The sequence below is a fragment of the Symphalangus syndactylus genome, chromosome 8 (assembly GCF_028878055.3).
Source record: "Symphalangus syndactylus isolate Jambi chromosome 8, NHGRI_mSymSyn1-v2.1_pri, whole genome shotgun sequence".
NCBI classification, from domain to species: Eukaryota; Metazoa; Chordata; class Mammalia; order Primates; family Hylobatidae; genus Symphalangus; species Symphalangus syndactylus.
Window position 1 is genome coordinate 108,299,685 of NC_072430.2, and position 18,429 is coordinate 108,318,113.

The following is an 18,429-nucleotide window of genomic DNA, read 5'->3' on the forward strand; positions in this document are numbered from 1 at the left end:
ACAACTTGTAGTGTTTGCTGATTTCCATGGTGTACATACTCTCAATGGCTCATTTCAAACAACCAAGCTGTTGTCAGTGGATGTGGGGTTGGGAAGAGCTGACAGTCGGCTGATAGGCGCGGTGTTCAGTGTTGGAGATACAGTGACAAATTTGCATGAAGCTTAAAGTAGTTCTCTTCTCTGTGCTATTTTTCCCCCAACCCAAAGTATGAGCCTCCAGAATATTTTGCAAATAAGATATAGTTCTAGGTAGAAAAGCGTGAACTCAGTAACCTCTCAAGGTGTCTCTCCGCGTTTGCCTCAACCAGTAGAGGAAATGTTATTTCTGGCTTCTTGGCAAGCCAGCAGTCTTGTTTCCATAGAGCTGAGTTGGGTATGAATAAGGCCAGAAATGCTGCTCCTCTCATTGGTTTGGGGTTTGGTGTTGGTGGAGACATTTCATTTCCTGGAGGCCCACTCGGCAACACTAGGAGAGGAGGGTGCTGGCTCATCCATTCACGATCATGGGGACTGAATGACCCGGTGAGAACAATAGTCATTTCCCAGTTGTATGAGGTCACATGCCCTGACCATGCCCACGCTTCACTGTCCCAGAGCACTTCGATGGCAGGGATTCCATTATGACTGACATCTGGTATTCTTAATAGGAAAGCAATCTCACTGTTCTCAAAGTAGGAAAACTGTTTTTGGAAGGTTTTAGAATGAAGCAGGTTGAAAACATCTATGCAGAGTACTTGGAAATGTATGAACTGGTAAATCTAAAGAGCACGGAGATGTAGGTTGTCTCTCTCTCACTCTCTTGAGTCACTGAACACCCATACTGTAAGTTGCTTTATATCATTTCTCAGAAGGCAATCTCTTTTCTCAGGGTAAGTTTCCATGTAAGGTGATATTAAGGGTAAAAAAAAGCACAATGCAAGCACTGTGGTTACTGGTGTTTAAAAAGGGCCATTAAAAATAAAATTAATATCTACCCTGCTTAATATTGTATCCAATTGGAATTTAATATAAAAACTGAGACCCCAATGGAAAATTTTTTGGTGAATAAACATAAAATTTATTTGGGAAGGTTGAGATTATTTTATTTATTCATTTTTTAAAACCACATTTGGGAAATTAAAATATGTATTTAACATTAAAGTCAAGCTATATGCCCAAGCTTTGGAATAAAGAACAGACTCTCAGAAGTTCAAAATGGCTCTACAATAAAAATAGAACAAATTAACACTCAAGGATAGCAGAAAGACAACTGCAGTTTATTTTTGGAGCCAGCATGGGTATGGGTGAAGAGGGCGTTCGTTTCATTAGTGCATAGGTGACTGGTGGCTTGTTTCTAAGTTTTTCCATTCTGGAAAACTCTAGTTAATTTCTCATGTGTCCAAGATTTAGCATTGTTAGCTGGTTTCTGCAATAACTTTTACATTTATTATAGAATAATATATCATTTTATATTATTGGAGCTTGGAGCTCTTGGGTTCCATATAGCAAATGTGCAATAAGAATCAGATCAATTCTTTTCTCCAATTTTTCTCTTGTCCACTTTCTTTTTTTCATGAAGTCTCCACACTGTTGATAATTATAATGATAAAATTACAGTAAAAGCAAACATTTATTGAGTGCTTTCTGTATAGGCATTATTACTCTCTGTTTCTGATGTGGACCTTTAAGGATGAAAATATATTCTAGAAGTTGGTATATTAAGTTAAAATGCCAAGATGGCATTTTTTTTTGTTTATTTGTTTTTTTGAAACAGAGTCTTGCTCTCTCTCCCAGTCTGGAGTGCAGTGGCGTGATCTCGGCTCACTGCAAGCTCCGCCTCCCAGGTTCACGCCATTCTCCTGCCTCAGCCTCCCGAGTAGCTGGGACTACAGTCGCACGCCACCACGCCCGGCTAATTTTTTGTATTTTTAATAGAGACGGGGTTTCACCATGTTAGCCAGGATGATCTCGATCTCCTGGCCTCGTGATCCACCCGCCTTGGCCTCCCAATGTGCTGGGATTACAGGCGTGAGCCACTGCGCCCGGCCCAAGATGGCATTTTAAGAGGCTATTATGATAGCCTCAAATACTAAGGTAAAGTGCTTATATTTTAAAATCTTCAATCATTTCCATTTGCCTGAAAAACTAAAAGCATGGACAGGGTGGTAGGGATAGTGTGGTATGATCATAAGTTTCTATTTTAGATATATGTAGAAACATGTGAAAGGTGGATTGAAACAAGGAGAGGATAAAGACAAGAGTTAGGATTGCAAGATAAAATATGGGAAGCCAAGTTAAATTGAATTTCAGATAAACAAGATTTTTTTTAGTATAAATATGTTCCATGCAATATTTGGAAAATATTTGGAACATGCTTATACTAGAAAAGTATTTGTAGTTTATCTGAATGAATTCATATTTAATTGAATTTCTTGTATTTTTATTTGCTAAAACTGGCAACTCTATTCAGGAGGTTACTACAGTAGTCCAAGTAAGGGGAAACAAAGAACTAACTAGGGTGGTGGAAGAGGAAATTGATAGGAGAGTATGGATGTGAAAGAGTTGAGAAGGTAAAATTGATAGGACTTGGCAACTGATAAGAGAAAATGATGTGGCTTTAGATACCATAATGTGGAAAGAGGAGCCAGGATCTAATAGGCTAATTTTCTAATACCAAATTTATATATTTCAAGGGAAAACAATGGGTGAACTGAACATAGAGTAGTAGTTCTGTGAATTGAGAGCCTTGATTAGTGAAACGAACATTGAAAGACATTATTGCAAGTTTAAATTAAACTAAAAATTTAATAAAAGTTACCTTCTTTAAAAATAGTTAACATTTTTGTAGATGTATTGAGCAGTTTAAATATGTTATTAATAGCAATGAGGATATCAGTCTGCCTTTTCATAACCCAGATAAATGAAAGCTCATAACTTTTATTCTTCTAAAACATTTAAAGTTGTGTCCTAAAATCAGACAACAGCTGTGTGTTTCATTTTTGCTTAGAAAATAGTACATTAAAATGAATCTTTTATCAAGCTGGGCAGAATAACTTTTGTGTCATATCAACCAGTAGGGTTAAAGGGTGTTTTATAAAATTCTGCATTAAAATTATTCGATGTTACCCCCATGCTATTTTAGCACAATAAAATAGCATGGGAGTATTTTACTGTATTTTATATGTACAGGGTACATATACTGTATATAGCATTTTATTGTGCTAAAATAGCATGAGAGTATTTTACTGTGCTAAAATACATTTAGCATCGGCTGTTATATCTTATGACTTTGATCTCTAGATATACCTATTTCTAAACATATATGGGTATATATTTCAAGATGGTAGAATAAATTAGAAATTGTAAAGATGTCTGTTGAGACCCTTTAAACTTTTATAAAGCCTATTCTAATTTATTCAATAAATATTTATTAGGTATCTATTATGGACCCAGTTTTTTACCAATAGCTTGAAAGAAAGTCCCTCTCCTTATAATCTTAAAGAACAAATCAATTATGGAGTAATCAAGTTGGGATGGAAACTTCAGATAAAAAATATTTCCCCATTTTACCTGCCACCTTTATCCCTGTTTGTTTTAGTGCTGCAGTAGCGACCTGTATCTGCTAGGGTCCAGGCGGAAGACAGAAACCACATCACCTATTTAAACAGAGAGAATTTTACATAAAGAGTTGTTGGCTGGGTGCAGTGGCTCATGTCTGTAATCCCAGCACTTTGGGAGGCCGAGGCAGGTGGCTTATGAGGTTAGGAGATCGTGACCATCCTGGCCAACCTGGTGAAATCCCGTCTCTACTAAAAATACAAAAATTAGCTGGGTGTGGTGGCGTGCACCTGTAATCTCAGCTACTCGGGAGGCTGAGACACGAGAATCTCTTGAACCCAGGAGGCAGAGGTTGCAGTGAGCCGAGATCATACCACTGCACTCTAGCCTGGTGACAGAGCGAGACTCCATCTCAAAAAAAAAAAAAAAGCTGTTAACCAGGCATAATGCAGTTAACTAGGTAATTGGGAAGTAAAAGGAGAATGCTAATGTATCTCAGAGGAAGTAGCTGCAGCTACTATTCCTAGGTTTGGAGGAACAAGAGGAAAAGGTTAGAATTACTAAAACTTAGAAATTTACAGGAGTCTTATAACCTGGGACCCAGACCTCTAAGGGGGGGTCTCCAGTTGGCTAGTGTTGATGTCTCTGGGGAGTAGGATAAGGGGCAGTGAAGCTGGTTCTGCAAGCCTTGAAAAAACTGCAAAGTAGATTCAGCTGCTGCTAATGGACACACCTGCTGCTGCTGCTGGGTGAAGAAGTGAGCCTCGGGTGACATCCACACAAACATGGAGCAAGTCCTTGCTTCCTGCTTCAGCCTTGCAGTTCTCCCTCTAACACCTTCTACTGACAGAGTCTAACACAGATTCAGAATACTATGCTGCCATAAAAAGGAATGAGATCATGTCCTTTTCAGGGACACGGATGGAGCTGGAACCCATTATCCTCAGCAAACTAACACAGAAACAGAAAACTAAACACCATATGTTCTCACTTATAAGTGGGAACTGAATAATGAGAACACATAGACGCAAGGGGCATGGAAACAACACACACTGGGGCCTGTCGCATGCTGGAGGCAGGAGGGAGAGCATCAAGAAGAATAGCTAATGAATGCTGGGCTTAATACCTAGGTGATGGGTTAACCTGTGCAGCAAACCACCATGGCAGACATTTACCAATGTAACAAACCTGTACCTCTTGCAAATGTACCCCAGAACTTAAAATAAAAGTTGAAGGGAAAAAAAAAAGCAGAAATGTAGTTTGCAGACTCCCAGCCTTAGCATCACAAATCATAGTAGTGTCTACGTGAGCTGAGGGACCATAACTTGCTAATTGGTACACCTCCTAAATACTTCTTCTGGATTACCTCTTGCCTTCTCAAATAGGAGCTCTGCCCTGAACCAGAGTGCTCTTCCCAAATCCCTTCAAAATTTCTCATGGCTCTCAGAATAAGGGCAAAGATCCTTACCATGACCCACAGGCCTATGTGATTTGACCCCTGCACATTTCCATCCTCATCCTGGACCTCAGTCTCCCTCCATAGCCTGGCTGGCCTCCAGTCCCTGAGGATGTCATGTTCTCTTCTCCTTCAGGACTTACATACATACTACTCCCTGTGCCTGGAATGTTCTTCCCCTCCTCTTTGCCTAGTTTAGTTCCATTTGTTGTTGAGATTTCAGCTCAAGAACAACGACTTCTTCAGGACGGCCTCCTTCATGCCTTAGATGAGGTGATGCCTCTCTATTAAATGTTTCCATGGCTTTTGTGCACTCTTCATGGTTTGTAATTGGATTGCTGTATTTGATATTTGTTTCCCCACTATTATGAGATACATGAGCGTAGGAATAATGTCTGTTTTGTTCACCACTGTTTTCTCAGTGCCTACAAGGTGTGTGGCATGTAACAGGTACTCAACAAATATTTATCACTTGACTGAAGAGCCAAACTAAATTATTTTGTAAGAGGAAGCGTTTATTACCATAATTTAGGATGCTGTTGTTGGTTGTAAGTATTGTCATTTTATTATGAAGAAAAGCAGTTGGTAAGGAGCATTCTGAAAACATATCAGATCTCAGACAGTGAGAGCAGCATATATTTATTTATTTAAACCTTTCTCAAAGTTTTCATTGCTCCGGCTTCAATAGTAACACAGATAAGGGTATCATAGCAGAGTCCTGATTGTGCGCCACTCAGCCAGGTCAGCCCGCTTTTACATGAAGTGAAATAAAATCTGTACAACTTACATTTTCAAGGCCTCAGCAACAGATCTGCCCATGAGTGCAGAAAACAGTGCCCCATGAGAACCAGAGCAAGTGGGCAGGCACAGCACCATCTAAGTTCATTCTTAGAAAAGAAGTGTTTCTTCAGAGGAAGCATAATCTGCCCACCCTACAGACAACATTTTACATTCTCAGAAGAGCAGTTCGCTTCCTGCTGTGACATTGTCTCAGGCATCTGTATTTATGATTAGGGTCTCTGCTCTACGAATAAAAGACCTGCTCCAGTGATTTTCCCAGAACGACAGATTGCTCTGTACCAAAGGTTTGTTTGAGTCTCTGCCTCACAAGCCAGAAAAGTGCTTACAGCCTCGAAACGATGGTTCCAGTTTTTACCCTTCCCATCAATGCTTCAAAGATGTGAAGACCAAGTTACGGGCAAGGCTTATGCTTAAAGTACCATGAGTAACATCCCCCCAGCAGCGTCTGCAAGAAGAAAGTTTCTTACACGTGTGTTTATCTATTCAGTCATCCACCCATTTAGCTCACATTTACGAGTGTTTACTATGTATGAAGTGTTCCCGGCACTGGAGCTATTGAGTTGGCAGAGAAAGACAGATCATAGTTAACAAGATAATTTCAGGCAATGATAAGTGGCATGATGAAAATAGGGAGTGACTTGTGGCGCTACCGTTTGGATGGGTGATCACTGATGTGATTGCTAAGATGACATTTAAGCAGAAATCTGAATGGCCAGAAGGGACCCGTCTTACTAAGATACGGGGAAAGAACATTTCAGACAGGGGAAAACTTGTGCCAAAGCTCTGGAGTAGGGATGAATTTGGACAAGTGTGGCTGGGGTTATAGGGAGCAAGCAATCTGGGAAGAGAAACCCAGTTTTGAGACAATGCATAGAAGAGTGACCAACCTCTTTCATGCTCTGTACCATGTTGCCTTTTCTGTATGTAGGGACGAATTGCATTTTGTCATGTCCATGCACAATTTCTGCTAAGGTTCAGTTGGAGCATTCAGTTGCTCTACTATGATACACCAACAATGAAACTTCAAATATAGATTGGGAAAATGATACAATGATGAGCTTATCCTTGGATATTTTATAAAGCACTGCTACATTATATTCTTACGGATGTTGGAAAATCAAATAAAATGTGAGGTCATATGTTTTGTTAGATAACACCCTCCCCAACTTTGACTGAGTTGCCCCACTTATAAATGTTGTAAAAACCTAAATAGCAATGAGATATCACTACATACAAGTTATGATGGCTAAAATAAAATATACTGATAATATCAAGTGCTAGTGAAGAGTCAAAACAACCAGAGCTCTTGGACATTGCTGGTGGGAAAGCAAAAATAGTATAGCCACTTTGACGGTTTCTTATGAAGCTAGACATACACTTACCATAAGACCCAGCAATCCCACTTCTGCGCATTTACCCTAGAGAAATGAAAACTTATGTTCACACAAAACTTGTACATAAATGTTTGTAGAAGCTCTATTCATAATCACCAAAACTAGAAGCAACTTAAATGCCCTTCAACGGCTGAATGGATAAACTATGAGACATCCATCCAATGGAATACTACTCATCAGCAAAAAGGAAGAAACTACTGATGCACATAACTTGGATGAATCTCAGAAGCATTATGCTGAGTGAAAGAAGCCCGTATTAAAAGGCTACATAGTATATGATACCATTTATTTGGCATTCTCCAAAAGACAAGACTATAGTGATGGGGAAAGACATGGGAACAGTGGCTATGGCTGGGATCAAGTGTGACTAAAAAAGAATAGTATGAGAGAGGTTTCGGGAATGATGGAATTGTTCGGTATTCTGATAGTGATAGTTATACGAATCTATACATGTGTTAAAATTCATGGAACTGTATAGCCATTTTTAAAAGTCGATTTTGCTGTGTGTTAATTTAAAAATTAAAGCTAAAACCTAACAACATTCAAGAAATATATTGGTGTGTCTGAAGATAGAAAGGAACTGTTTAAATTGATAAACGATAAAGAAAAGCCTTAAATTTTTGGTTGTGATTTCTGCATGTAGTAAGTTGAATTTTTCCAAACTGAGGTTGTTGCATTGAATATGAATTCAGAAAGTACTAATTATCTGTCACCAAGAAATTCTAACCCATTAGTAGAATATAATCAGATTCACATAAATTAAAAAATAAAATATAGTCAAACTTCTTTGAGCAGTCCAATTGACTGACTGACACATGCTACGAAATGAAGACAGTGCTGCAAGGAATGAAAAACAAGATATTGTCTTTGGCTCCTAAGGAGCATACAATCTCATACGGAGGATAAGAGAAGGAGAAAAACAACAATAATACCAAACAATTGAGAAAAGTGGTTACATAAACATGCTAAGAAAAGCTCACAGTATCTCTGCATGTGGAAAGGAAGGAGAGAGGTCATATCAGATTGAGGATCACAAGTCCAACTGCACTCTTGACTTACTGATTTGATCTTTTGCAGTCTACTTTTGAGAGAAAGAGATAAACAAAGAGAAAACAAGTTAATTTCAGAAATTTTATTAAAAAGTAAAACAGGATTATTCATACATTGTCTTGGAGTCCTTATGGAGTAAACCCCTTTTCCAGGGAAGATCGTTTTTCATGGAATATCTGATAGGCTTAAGCACACTTTGGGAAATGTTGTGCAGGGCTCAGAGAACTCTCAAAAGTGGTTTTCTGAAGGTTTGAATCCTGGTCTAGTGTCAGGAGATGGGGAGGAAGTTTGGGCTAATGCTGAGTATTGGTCCTTGCGAGAGTGAGGCTTCAGGAGAGGGAAAGGGCCGGTGGATTGCCAGCCCATAGACAGGAGAGAGGGTCCCAGAAAAGCCCATGCTCTTTGCCAACTTCCACTTCTATTTTGGTAGATGGGCTGTAGGTTACTAATCCTCTGCTAGATTGCTACAACTCATTTCACTGTTGGATAGCTCTAGTTATTAATACAAAGAGCATCTTTCTAAATTGCACTCCGCCTCCCCTGTGGCTTCCATCCTGTGGGTCTCATTACAACCCCAGGGTCCTCACAGATGTCTGTTTCTTCCTATGTGACCATGAGTGAATACTTAATTTCTTGAGTCTACTTCTTCTTCTTCTGTAAAACCAGGGCAATAATAACTACTCCTTAAGAATGTTGTGAGTATTGGCTGGGCACGGTGGCTCATGCCTGTAATCCCAGCACTTTGGGAGGTTGAGGTGGGTGGATCACCTGAGGTCAGGAGTTCAAGACCAGCTTGGCCAATATGGTGAAACCACATCTCCACTAAAAATACAAAATTAGCCCGGTGTGGTTATGGGTGCCTGTAGTCCCAGCTACTCAGGAGGCTGGGGTGGGAGAATCACTTGAACGCAGGAGGCAGAGATTGCAGTAAGCCAAGAGATTGTGCCATTGCACTCTAGCCTGGGTGACAAGAGTGAAACTCTGTCTCAAAAAAAAAATGTTGTATTAATGAGATAATGGACATTAGTCATCTGGCATAGTGGCTGATACAGTAGACATTCAATACATTTGTATTTCTCCCTCTCTAAATAACAGCCTTTCAAACAATAGTTATTAGGTATCCCTGTTTTATCGCTCTAAGCAAAGCTTTCCCTGTGTATGCATGCATTCATTCCATTATTCATTCATGCATCTATTGATTCTACAGTTACTTTTTGAGCCTCTCCTGTGTGAAAGGCCCGGTGCTGGGCACTGAGTATACCGTGGGGATCAGAGCAGACAGTGCTCCTAATTCTAATCCCGTGGAGTCTGAAGTCAAGTAAATAGGTGATAAGAGTTCAGTGCTGTAAGTACCCTAGTAAAAGAGGGAAAGAGAGAACTCTTCCAGGTTGGAGGGCATATTAGTTTCTTGAGGCTGTTGTAACCAGTTACTACAAACTTGGTGGCTTAAAGCAACAAAAGTTTATTCTCTCAAAGTCCTGGAGGCTAGAAATCTGGCAGGACCACACTCTGTCTGGAGACTCTAGGGGAGAATCAGTGCCTTGCTTCTTCCAGCTTCTGGTGGCTCCCCAGCATTTCTGGGTTTGTGGCTGCATCATTCCAGTCTCTGCCTCTGACTTCACATCACCTTCTGCCTCGTATGTTTCCATATGATCTTCAATTTCCTCTTTTTTATAAGGACATTTATGATGGCATCCAGGATCCACACAAATAATCCAGGGTAATCTTCTCATCTCAAGATCCTTAACTCAGTTACATCTGCAAAGACACTTTCTCCAAGTAAGGTAACATTTTCAAGTTCCAGGGATTAGGACATAATATCTCTGGGTAGCCATTATTCAACCTACTACTACTACAAGGGATAAGGATGAAAGAAGGCTTCCTGGGGGAACAGTGTATAAAATAGGACCTAAAAAATTAGGCAGAATTTTGTCAGGAGGAGAAGCAGCAAGAGTGATAGAGAATATTCCAAGTAGAGAAATCAATATGTGGCAAAGGCCCTGAGTTGAGGGAGTGTGGTGAATCAGAGAATCTGCACGGAGTATGGTTATGGCTGGATCACATAGTAGGTGTGTGTGTGGATGTGTGAGGGGAGGGCTGTGGGAGGAGAGGCAGGAGGTGAGTCTGGAGAGAGAAAAACACTGGCTAGATCTTGAGGGACTTTGATAGCTATGCTAAAGTGTTTGGATTCTATGCCAGATGTCATGGAGAGTCATGGAAGGGTTTTAAGAAGACAACTTACATGCTCAGATTTGCATCAGCCTCTGGAGAAGAGGTGAGGGGACTCATAGGAGGCAAAGACATCAATCAGAGGGCTGCTGCGGCCACTCTGGAGAGAGATGATGGCAGCCAGAGCTGGCTGATTTCTGCTTCTGCTAGAACATGATTCCAGTTCCATCGCATTCCTTGTTACAGGGATCAGACCTCATTTCCCACTGCTATTACGGTTCCTACCCATGCTTGTCAATTAACGCGGTGATTCATTGGTCACAGGATTTATTATTTGGCTTCCAATAAGCCTTGGGTTTCCAAGTCTGACTGTAGAAAAGGAGCTTACTCAACTGAAACACTTTGTAAGTGACACTTCTCCATCCCCCTTCCTGTGGCAGCCCTTCCCAGCACAAAGCCACAGACCAGGGTGAGAGGCAGTGATGGAGGGGCAGGAAGGTGGGAGGACAAATCAGTGAGACAAATGATAAAGGAGGTTCCCAGTATGCTTTCTGATCTTTCTGGACTTTTTTGTGGGCTAATTGAAGAAAAGGTTTAATTAACCGAACACACACATATCCAAAAGCCTCTGTAAAACTGGAATTAGGTTAGAATTTTATCAGCGGACAAAATTTTCTCACAACCTGGGAGGTGTCCCTCTGTCACTGATTTGTCTCAAATGCTTGCTTGTTTTCAGAAGCAGCAGATGTGATAAGACCTGCATGTTTCTGACTGACTATATATGTTGGCCTGTTCTATAGTTAAGAATCCATAAGCATCAAGTCCTTTATTTTGTGTCTCTGGGATCTGGAAGCAGATTTTTATATATTTCTCTCAAAATAGGGTCAGGGCTTCCAGAGGGTGGAGGGTTGCAAATAATGAAAAGGATTGGAAATATGCTTATAGTATTCTGTAGCTTGACCAAATGGTGATTCTCACAGTGTGGTCTTCCCACCACCTTGTGGACCAATCACTTAGGATCTTCCAAAAAAACACAGTTTCCCATGATCCCCTTTAGTCAAATGAATTCAGATTTCCAGGGATGGAGCTCAGAAGTCTGAATTTTTAGCAAGTTCTTCAGGAAACCAAAAGGCTCATGAAAGCGTGAGATTAACTATTAGAGCTCACGGAAAAGGAGGGACAAAGAAATGAACTATAAAAAGGAGGAAATGCCTCCAACCAGTGGGCTCAGACAGAAAAGGAATCAGTCACGTAAATTATGGTACATCCATGTCATAAAACACAGCAATCAAATACGGTAGATGGAAATATACTGACATGGAGATAATTCAACATGGAACTATGTCTGTCATATACTGTCAAGCGCAAAATAGTGTGTATGGGATAACTCCATTTTATATGTATATATGCACAGAAAAACATCTTAAATTCATTCATCCAAAGGATATCCACTGAGTTATCAGCTGTGAACAAGACTGCTAGAGTCCTTTGCTCATAGTTTAGTATGCATACATATATCATTGCTAACACATTATTTATGGGTATAGGAATTCTCTTGTTTATATGAGTTTTAAAAAAATTTTCTGTACTTAACATACATGGATTTTGTTATAAAAATAACAAAAAATTAATATAAATACTCTCCTCATGGACCCATTTGATTTTGTGAGTCACATTCCTTGCGGGTACATAACTTTGTAACAGAGTGCTTTTCTGCCCTCGTCTTCTTTTACACTGGTTTCTTTTGATCATGATCTAATCTTTCTTTTCTACAACGAAAGCATCAGTCTTATTCCACTACCTTTGGGTGAATGAAAATCAAAATCATTTAGTTCATTACCCATATACTACATATGGGAATATAAATATCTGCTTTCATAAGTTTTGTTCACAATCATCTTTCCTGTTGTCTCCTCTTGTAAACATTATGGGTAATGTCTTCCATTATAGTACTTTCTTCTAGTTCAGACTACATGGTGCACAGGTGAGTAATAATTTCTGGTAGAGAAAGTAGGAGTCAGTGAAACACTTCTCAGTGTGTTTTAGGTAGGTCTAAAGTCTGTGAGTGCCCCCTGTGATTTTATGTTCGATTCTGATTAGTCCATCTTCCAGGACCAAACAAAACTGAACAGGAACTCAAGTCACTCAAGTAACTTAAATAAGGAGGTGCCTTGAACTCAACTGTACTTGCTGACAGAGGGGCTGTAGGGTGAAAGGAGAGAAGCAGGGATTTTGTTAGGCAGCCTTTCTGGCTTCCTTTTCTCTCTTGACCAGACTTCGCTTCAAGATTCTCTTCTGTTTATAGATGTAATTCCACTCACTCTGATAACTTTATAAGCTGTAGGAAAAATGAGCAGGTGCAAATTCTTTTAAATTCAACTTTATTGGAGACTGAGACCCAAGGAAGTGTCTTGGGCATATATTCAGTTACTCCAGATGATGCAAATCTAGAAATGAGAAGTATGTTTTCTTTCCTTTTTTCCCCCTCTTTTGGCTTAGCAAAGCCACAGAAACTCTAGGTTATTATGTTTTAAAATGTTTTTAACATATTTTCAGCTTACAAATGTTTTTATATGATTTCCTCCAAGCAGATCCAATTCCCCATGCATTTTTAGAGTTAAAGTAATGGTCCACATTCAAGTACGTGACAAGACTTAGTTTTCTTCTGGGCCAGTGTGAGGGCTTAGAACTGTGGAGAACAGAGGTGGTAAAAGGGATGAAGGCCTTCTCCTTGGGACTTCCCTTTTATACTCCATTCTCTTTGTTAAGCTACTTCTACTCTGGGAATGAGAGAGAAAGAGCATTGCTACACTGTCTGCTGGAGATGGCCGGGGTTGTGTATATGTTCATGGAAGTTATAACTTCACTTCAGGTTGCTTTCACCTAAAGCTAAAAAGGCTGTGATATATGAATCTTAAAAATGGCATTCTATTATTGTTTCATCAATTTCAATTCCATTGAAAGTCTCTTTTCCATGGACATCAGGAAACCATTTAAAGCCTCCTCTTTATGCATACCAGAGGCTCAGCAAGTGCTGTCAACTCTAATGCAATTTAGAAGTTACAGATTCATAAGAGCAGCTTTGAGTCTTAGCAGCATTCCTGCTAGCATCCTAGTAAAAGTAGGGCTGTGTGTCTAGATTAAAATGGAAAGTTCTGATTTGGCATCTATATGTTTTTCAATCTAACACTGTATATCTGCATTTAAAAAAACATTTTGATGCCTGATTATTTGAGTTTTCATTGTGGTTTTTTGATACCTGCCTGGAACCTCCAAAACATGTGAACTCAGACTATTTAGGCTTTTAGGAAACCTTTTAGGCTTAGACCATTTAACCTTTTAGGAAGGTTTTGTTGTTGCCTTATAGAAGCTAACATAAGATGGGTAGACACTTGAGTGTGCTGATTGGCCAAAGAAAAGAAATGCAAAGAGGGCAGACAAAGAAAAAAAACACATGAATGTAAAGCTATGCCACTTTTTTTCCCCCTCTCATAGATGACTCTGAAACACTTTATTTATTATATCTACTGTGTGCACACTTACTGTTCAAAATCCTGATGGCATAACAATAAAACCAATGTGGTTTCTGACTTTAAGGAATAGAATATGGGGAGAAGATCTCCAAATTAACAAAGGCAATGGAGTGTTGTTGATGTTGATAGAAGTAACTACAAGACGCAGTCATGGCAGAAGAGTGGTTGGTAATCTACTGGGGTGGAGATGAGGGAAAAGAAGAGGGGAAAGACTGCATGGAAAAAGTAGATCTTCATCAGGTTAATGAAAAACAGGGCAGCTCAGGCAGAAGGAGAAAGTCAAAGTTTCAGAGAACCTCGTAGATTCACGGGATTGGTCTGACCAAAGAGCAGGGTGCAAGTGGTGGAAAATTCAAGAGACAGACAGCAACCTCCAGAGAAACTGGGTCTTCATCCTGACCATTCTGTGGACTATTATTAAACAGTCCTCAGGTCAGCACCTCAGGTCACTGTTGTTCTTTGGTCAGTTAATGCTCAGTTTTATGACCCAAAATCAATTAATAAAAACAGAATAAAATAATGAGAAAACTTTCACCTTTATTTAATTAGCAGATTTCTTTTTTAAAAGATAAGTGTGTTAGAAAAGTTGCAAAATCTATAGGCTGCTGATGGGCATGTAAACTGATGCATTTTGCCTAATACTTTCTACATATATATCAAAAGCCATAACATTCTTTGACTCATGGTCCCAATGCTGGAAATTAATCTTTTAAATATTTAGTTATTTATTTAGTAGAAACGGGGTCTTGCTTTGTTCTGTTTTGTTTTTGAGACGGAGTTTCACTCGTTTCCCAGGCTGGAGTGCAATGGCGCGATCTCGTCTCACAGCAATCTCTGCCTCCCGGGTTCAAGTGATTCACCTGGCTCAGCCTCCCGAGTAGCTGGGATTACAGGCATGTGCCGCCATGCCCAGCTAATTTTGTATTTTTAGTAGAGATGGGGTTTCTCCATGTTGGTCAGGCTGGTCTTGAACTCCCAACCCCAGGTGATCTGCATGCCTCGGCCTCCCAAAGAGCTGGGATTACAGGTATGAGCTATTGCTCCTGGCCAAGGTCTTACTTTGTTGCCCAGCCTGGTCTCGAACTCTAGGCCTCAAGCAATCCTCCTGCCTCGGCCTCCCAAAGTACTGAGATTACAGACGTGAGCCACCAAGGCTGGCCTGAAAATTAATTTTAAGATAAAACCTGGGACCAGTTTCTTTTTTAAAATTTAAAAATTTTTAATTATGATGGATATATACTAGTTTTACATAGGGGTACATGTGATATTTTGATAGAAGCATACAACATGTAATGATCAAATCAGAGTAATTGGGATACTCATCACCTCAATAATTTATCATTTCTTTTGTTAGGAACATTCCAGTTTCACTCTTTTAGTTATTTGGAAATAAGGAATTTCATTTCTTGCATACACATAGGAACCATGAATGACTGTGGTACCTACCCATGAAGCAGAGATTAGAAAACCTCTTTCTTGTTTGGGGAGGCTGCAAGGAAGCCTACTACAAAAGTTCATGGGGTTGGAATTAGAACTCCCTGCACAGAGTAGGTAAGCCAAACCAAGGAAATCACATTAAAAGTAGTCTATCGGCCGGGCACGGTGGCTCACGCCTGTAATCCCAGCACTTTGGGAGGCCGAGGCGGGTGGATCACGAGGTCAGGAGATTGAGACCATCCTGGCTAACACGGTGAAACCCTGTCTCTACTAAAAATACAAAAAACTAGCCAGGCGTGGTGTCGGGCACCTGTAGTCCTAGCTACTGGGGGGGCTGAGGCAGGAGAATGGCATGAACCCAGGAGGCAGAGCTTGCAGTGAGCCGAGATGGTGCCACTGCACTCCAGCCTGGGCGACAGAGCAAGACTCCGTCTCAAAAAAAAAAAAAAGAAAAGAAGTAGTGTTTATCTGGTAAAACACATAGTGCTCCAACAGAAGCAAACTAGAAACTGCCTGATAGGAACATCTCCATACCTGAATGTCCTGGAATGTCAACAGTAAACAACTCCAGTGAAGATGAGCTCACAGTGAAGATGAGCTCCAGTGAAGATGAGCTCACAAACTTCCAGGCTTCCAGACCTCCAGCTATAAGAAGCATAACTGACCAAAGTCCCCAGATGTTGTGTTCTGATGTCCATCCCTGTATTTGTGGTGCAGTTAAAAACTTTCTTTATTTTTCTTTCTTTTTTTGAGGCGGAGTCTTGCTGTGTCGCCCAGGCTGGAGTGCAGTGGCGCGATCTCGGCTCACTGCAAGCTCCGCCTCCCAGGTTCACGCCATTCTCCTGCCTCAGCCTCCGGAGTAGCTGGGACTACAGGCGCATGCCACTACGCCCAGCTAATTTTTTGTATTTTTAGTAGGGACGGGGTTTCACCCTGTTAGCCAGGATGGGTTAAAAACTTTCAAGCTTGCCATGGGCTGTTCCCAGCCAATGACTGAATGAGGCAGGGATACTGAGGCAGCCCCTTCCTGGGAGATGCAGGACTCCGTGGATAGCTGTTTTTAGCGTCAGAATTCTCTGGAGGCTTTTCTGAACCTTCCTCGACTACGTGGCAGTTGGGGGTGGTTCCACCCAGGCTTCCTTCCCTCTCTCCATCAGGCGATCAGGCATATTCTTGCATAACGGTCTGACGGCTCTCCCAGCCTTTTCCAGCTCATTCCTCATTTTATCTCACAGACATTTCCCTTAATACAATCCTTGCATGTTTAATCCCATTTTGGCACTTGTTTTTCAGAGGAAACAGGCTGTAAGCTGGGAATTTGGGACTGGCTTTTCCACCAAACAGCAGGTGAAAAGGACACAGTCTTGGCTGGTGGGCGACTACAGATTGTCCCTGGCACAAATTGCTAAATGTTTCACCAGTGGTGGCCTGTGAAAATGTTCAGGTGGAGAGTAGTAGTGAGTAAGGTGCAGTGATCCAAGATATTAAAAAATATGTAGGGAATAATGTATACAGAGACAGTTGCATTAATGCCCCACAAAAGGATGTTGACAGACTAAGGAGTGGAGGCAGTTTATTGCTAAGTTTGTGAGCCAGAGAACCTCTGTGATCACCCTCAAAGTGGCCCAGATCCCCAGCAGTAGGATAGATGTAGCTGAGGGGCAGAATGAAGACTCAATTGTTAGAGTCACAGAGCTCCAGAGATGTTTGAATGCTCAACCAAAGCAGGTATATTATGCAAAGGTCAGGGACCTGGTGGGAAAACACAGAATACTGCAACATGGGATGGGGACATCTGGATGGCACCCTGAGGATGTTCATTCTTCAACCCCCTCAGATCCTCTGGGCTTGCAGAGGTGGCTCACCTTCCATAGTAAAGGCTAGCAGTTCTACAGTACTGGAAGATGCTATAGAAATCTCACCCCTGTAACAGGTGCCATCTTCAGGATCTGCCCCCACCTCCTCTCTTGCCTGCCAAGCCAATAACTAGGATCGAGGTCATGCTGGGCCTGGTAAGTTAAGAAAGAGACTCTATGCCTAAGGAATTGCAATAGTTTGCCAGCATGAATTGGCAGAAGCCAGGGGAATACTCCTAGGATTTGATTTTGAGGGTGCTTGATCAAGGAAGCTAAAATGTAAGACTAGAAAAGCAAGAATTCATTGACCTAAGGGTACTTTCTTGAGACCTGATATTTAACACCCTAGAAAAGTTGTTAGGTGATAGGGCAAACTCATTGCTGGGTGGCTCTTAGAAGGCTGGATAAAAAAATAGCCAACTCTCATGAAGTGGAAGTGCCTGAATTACCGTGGCAGATAGTAGATGAATAAAGGGACTGAAGGGGTAGACACGCTGGAATGGATATGTTATGTGAGACCAGAAGACCCACCAGAGGAGGTTGATGTTCCATGACAGGCACCAGAGGGCAAACCATTCACTAGGGTTATAAGGAATATGCTGGTGAGAGGGGCACGAACACCACAGTGGTTTCCTGCTTTGTTGACATCCATGAGTATGATGGAGTTCTGGAAAGCCAGGAGGCTGACAGTTAAAAAAAAAATAAAGGTAAGAGCAGAGGATCAGGAGACGGAGAACAACTGCTCTAATAAAAAGCCACAATCCTTTGTGCAGTTCCTGAACTTGAGCCAATTTTCAGATTTGAACCCATCGACTGAAGAGGTGGCCTGGTACTAGGGGGAAAGACCCTTCAGCACTATGGCAAGAATATACTGAGATAATTCCCTCAGTCCTTCCCCAAGGGACTTACGATCGCTTACATGGATGAGGAAGAGGGGAACAACCACTCATGTTTGGGATTAATGGACACAGGGTCTGAGCTGACATCAGTACTTGGAGACCTAAAGTGTCATCATGGCACCCCTTGTTAGAATGAGAGCCTGTGGGGGTCATGTAATAAATAGAATCCTAAGAACCCATTCAGAGGTGGTTGTTTTCCCAGTCCCTAAATGTACAATTGGAGTTGATGTATTTGGAAATTGTAGTAACCCCCACATAGGTTTCCTGGTCTGTAGAATACGAGCTATTAAAGTAGGC